Raw genomic sequence first — 5868 nt, 5'->3', positions numbered from 1 at the left:
TGATGGAAGGAAACTTAACTTTGGGTGGTAAACACAAATTGCAATATATATCTATCTATATCTATATCTATATCTATATCTATATATATATGACAAATAACTCAATTGTATACTTGAAACCTATATAATTTTATTAACCAATATTACCCCAATAAATTTAATAATAAATTTTAAAATTAAAAAAAATCACAAACATAAAAAATACTATATGTTCTGCACAGGCCAACTTTTTATAACCAAGACAAAATTTCAACCTAATGAGCCTACTGTTATAGACATTTTCAATGTTGCAATTCAAATATATTTCTATTTAACAAGAGCTTTTGTAAACAAAATTTTCCCTTTTGTACATTGAAAAGGCTCCCATATTCCTAATTTTTCTTCTAATTTTTTAAACTTGAAACAGTTTACATCCCATATAAAAATGAATAATTGAAGAGAACAGCATAGAAGTTTTTTTTATTTTTTTATTTTTTTATAAAATATCCAATATTTGAAGACTGTTAATTAAAAATAACTAAAAATCATGATGAGTGCAGTGATAAAATTTAACATTATTGATTAAATACCACAATTCAAATATATTTCCATTTAATAAGATCTTTGTACACAAATTTATCTCTTTCATACTGTGAATTTTTTCTTCTGAATTTTAAAAAGCAACTCACCCTGACCACTGACAAATAGTCACATAAACTAAATTTGGAAGAAAAAGATTTGTTTATTGTAGACGTATTCTTTTATGTGCGAAGTTGTATCTTTGGTATTTCACAGCCTGCAAATCAAAATCCTTGAGGGAGTACTGCCATTCTATCCCAGGGAAGTGATTTGGAGTGACCCGAAGTTCATTGAAGGGGTATAGTCTCCTAAGCTCTGCACTGGCAGTTTGCTGCGTCATCAATCTTGTTCAGCTGAATAGCAACACAATTTGTCAGGACAACACTACATAAAGGATAGCAAAAGGTTATTGTTAGGTTATGAAGTTTTTCTGACAGGTGCAACGTGCTAAGGTTTATACAGGTGTAACACAAACCTGAAACTCAAAGTTTTGCTTTGTAAAGGAGTCTTCTCCTTTACAGATAATTCTAAAGTCTGAGTTTATATACTCCATGTTTCAGGGATGCAGTGTGAATTATAGCAGTTGCCTATGTAATCTCTTTTATAAGATCCTTTATTATTTTAATTGAATAAGGATAATAAGGAAGACTTGATGTGAACTTGAGTATGAAGGGCACAGGAATATGGTTCCATTCTTCTTAGTAGTAAAGACCTAGCATGACAATTGACATATGATGTATTGGCATTCTTGGCTAACTAATTGATTAACAAATATGTATAACACATTATTTATTGATGATAGGTAAAATATTGAAAGACTATTAATCCATATATTTTATTTTCAATAATCTATGTTGTCCAGGAAATTTTAAAAAAACTTTCAGTTATCACAAATTAAATTGATACTAAAAAATTGATAAAGCCTTAATATATCTTCACTCTATACTTTCGATATGTAAATATTTTAAAATATTCTCTTAAAAAGTATACCTCTTTTAGAAGATATGTAGAAGACAGAAATGCAAACCTGACAGATATATAAAAATATATTGGGAAATTATATACTCTTGTACATAGTTGAGAAAACCTAAAACTATGCACAAAGTTTATATGAATTTTTGATCTTTAATTAATCATAGTATTTAGATATTGTACTTGTTTTAAAACTTGGTCCTGTTCATTTCTTTTGGAATCTATTTAAAGACATTAATTTATTTTATTGCCTACTAATGTGTTTTGTTGATGACTCATTATATAAAAGGTTAAATTTTTAGTACAAAATAAATAGTAAATTTTCCCATTGTGATCTTACTTGAATTGTCATCAGCACAGGGAAAATTTGCATTAGAAATATTATAGACTTTGGATGCAGAAATAAGACAGGTTCTATTTTGACTTGCTCACTTTGAATTTTGTACTATTTTCTTAGCTTTCTTATGTAAAAATTAAAAGATTGAAAATTACATTCTAATGTTTTATTTTTTTGTTGTTTCTGTCCTGACTTAAATGTTTAGGTCTTATTGCCAAATTGTCATTGCAGAGTAGTACCATTCTCCAGGGTTTAATGTCATGCCCATTTCAATGAGATTCAAGGACACAAGGAGTTATTGGGAAATTTGCCATTGTCTTCTTTCTTGGCTTGGCCCACAAACTTTTACTCATGATCAAAGCAGGTTTATAGAAGTGAAAAATCAGTGGTATGTACATTGTGCATGCTATCATGATCATTTACTTCTTCTGCCTATTTCCCACCCACTGATTTCCCATCTCAGGGGATACAAATCTGAATAGGTTCAGGATGCTCTGTATAAAAAGTGAAAATCATAATTAATCCGTCGTTTCACTAATAATGGAAATAATATAAGATGATGATATAGGTATTTTCTCTTTATTTCCCTAAAAGTAAATTATTAATATGGTTAATATCTATTAAAATAATACATTTTCTAAGGAATTTACATATATAACAAGTATGGCTCTGCTATTGCAATGTTGTAACCACAGACTTATGGTATTTCACTGTAGAAGTTACACATACAAATAATTAGAAAATAACAACCTTATAGATTCAAAAAGATTGCGTTAAAACCTGTTAAAACATTCTCATGTGGCGACGTGTAGAGTCATTCTAATTGTAGAGTCATTCATATCCCTATCTAATTTTAAAAACATAAATATAATCATCAATCATTATTCAATGAGAAATTAGAGTATGTATCTTATTGGTTCTTATCCTGCATGTCTCTCTTGTCATTTAAAGTTTATTTCAAGTGCAAATGTTATTTTATATCTGTTAACTTGGAATGTTACTTCATTATTTGGCTTACTTATTTCAAGGAGAATTTAGATATTTTGTTTAGCACTTCAGTCTCAGAAACCCAAAGCAATTATTTCCAAATCTATGCACAAGGTATTATGTTCAAGAAGGAATCATGACTGGGTTGATAGTTTAAAAACTATAATGTGTATAAGAGCCATCCTAAGCTATGTAAAAATAAAATAAAAGTACTCAAAAATAAATATGAGATAGGACATTTGATCATTGTGAACATGTAAGAACTTAGATATTGCAGTAGGAGAGGCATCCGAGTGTGTGATCCATATTCCCAACTGTATATCTGTATGTATGTAAATTGCCATTGTTGTTGTTGTTGTTGTTGTTGTTGTTGTTGTTGTTGTTATATTTAAGTCATTACTTGAAAAAAGGCCTGATAAGCTCCCAGCCAATTATCTGGATATGATTATTTTAGTACAATTTGTTCAAACCAAAAAAGGCTGTTCGTAGTTTGAGGCAGAATTTATGCGTCAGGCTCTTTCTGATTTCTTAAGGCAAATTGAGCCCAACAGTGGTCATTCTGGAAAATAGATTCTTCAAAATGATGTCTCAACCAAGGTAAAGAAATTGGTTTTACACGAGGTGATACTTTTGCAAAATAAATGATAGGATTAGTGAAGCATCACTGAATATCAAATTAAATACCATTTCAGTAGACATATAGATGTGCCTGAAAGTAATGACAAAAGCAAGTTTATTAATAGTATTATTTCTTTATCATTATCTTTTTTTCTTATTTTCTTATTCTTTTTTCCCTTATTCTTTTCATCTCTTCCTTCTTATTTTATAGAGTATTTCTGTAGCATAGAGCTATCTTATGCTAATATATATTAGCTTCTCTCCCCTATTCTGGACATTTCTCAATCATATTCAATTAAGGAAAATTACATAAACATCTCATTACTAAGCAAGATCCCACTGGTTCAGCACCATAATCGAATTCTCTTTATTTAGAAAAAAAGTTTGCTTCAAAATTCAGTGAAAATTTACATTGGGAATACCTTAAATTGTCCACAAGGGGAAATACATGTATGTAAAATAAAATTGATGTAATGACTTTTTTTGGTATGGAGAGTAGGGTACAGTGTTGCATCATCACTCCTACTAGAGGAAAAGGGACAAAGAAAACAAAGACAGAAAATATATTTTCAGAGGAGTGGAAGTGAAATATTTGGTCAGGTCACAAAACAGGTTTTGCAATTAGCAATATTTAAAAATAATATTGTCATATAGAATTTTTTTTTCTTAAATTTCAGATGACTATGAGTGTAAATTTGATGCTAGGATAGCTTTAAGAAAAGTCTCAACTGTCATTTCAAAAGGCAGGTATATCAAAACTGTCCACTGTAAATGTAAATGCATTGAAATAGAATTATATGAATTCAGTAGTGCCAGGATTCACAAGCAGACACACTGCATAGGGTATGAATTAGTGAACATTGACATGTGGATCTGCTCCCATCTAAAACTGCTTAATTCAAGTAATAATTTCACTCGTTGTTTTTAATTTTTAGAACATTCTATAGTTGATAACTAATGATGCCAAAATCTTTTTATGTACACTTTTCCTAATAGTCTCAATAATGAGAAGAATATTGAAAAAATATGCTTAAGAGCTAATGACTCAATTTCTGTCATCATTAGATAAACAAAAATATAAACATTATTTCCCGATCTATCATCTGGAAAACAAGCATCTTGATAATCTCTAATGCTCTTTCAGCCATAGAAGTTTACGGATGTATGAAAATATTTCAAATTTGCCCTGCCAAAATTTTATAGAAATATGCATTCCAGTCAAAATACTAAATGATATTAATTTTTAATAATTATAGATTAAATTGCCAAAGTTTCCATTTACTTTGAGAAATGATACTGTTTATGTTTTTAAGAATGTGTTGAATTCTCTGGAGCTACAGATCTTTTCAAAACAATTCTGAGCTGTTAATATAGGACATGCACTCTACCTTCAGGGTAGAACTTGTGGGGATATTTCTTTTTGGTTAAAGATCATTGATTTATATTAAATCATCACTTCTCAATGCTCATACCATTCTCTCTCCTTCACTGGTTGTTTCTGAGTCCTCTAGGTTCTTGTGCAGTCCATTTCAGTTTTCACCACAATTAGAACTGAGTCTCAAGGAGTATTTCTAAGTTGTGAATGTTTACTCTTCTACTCTATTAAAAGTTTCAAATTATGCGTTACTGTCAACATAACTGAATGTATCAAGCAATTTTAATCTCAGATACACCGTAGGATGGAATAATCCTTTTTTTAATTGGGAAAAAATACAGTAGAGAAATTCATAGAGCACATTGTTTAACGTGGCAAAGTCTTCCTTTTCTTCCAAGTAATTCGCTGACGTCCATGTCTAAACTCAGATTTCAGTTACGTGCATTTTTCCTCAAGGATCTTCTTGTTGCTTTATTGCTCCCCTTGTTCATTGTGATATTTAAGATGGGACCTAAAATGTGAGGTAAAATTGTGAGAGAAACAACTGTTGGGAGAATTGTGGGAATTTTACAACCTGTTACTTCTCGTTAAGCATCCTGCATTCGTTTTGTTAAAAAAGAGCAATTCAATAAGGAGACATACTAGCCTGCAATTAATTTTCTAAGGTTACTCTCAGCAAATGTGTAGATCTCCAAGTTGGCAAATAACTTCTTTTTAGCTTATAATAGGGAGAAAGATATCTAAATTCCAAGAGCAGGTGAAATGCAGACCTGAGATACTTGAAGGATGTTTCATAAAACAGTATAGGATACTTTAAAATGTTACTGTGTATGAGAAAAAAAGGTTTCAAAGAAATGTATGGCAAGTGTGTACAATTTATAAAATCAGTTTACAACACTCAGATTTTCCAAATAATTAATTAAGGTTGCAGGAGTAGGTGGCATATTTTATTCTCTGGTAGCTTACATATTCTTTAATAGTCACTGGGCTCTAATATTTCGAATTTAATATTAATATTAGG

This window comes from Pteropus vampyrus, unplaced genomic scaffold, assembly GCF_000151845.1.
Source record: "Pteropus vampyrus isolate Shadow unplaced genomic scaffold, Pvam_2.0 Scaffold27, whole genome shotgun sequence".
Taxonomy (NCBI): domain Eukaryota; kingdom Metazoa; phylum Chordata; class Mammalia; order Chiroptera; family Pteropodidae; genus Pteropus; species Pteropus vampyrus.
The sequence above is the reverse complement of the archived record's forward strand: the minus strand, read 5'-3'. Positions refer to the sequence as shown.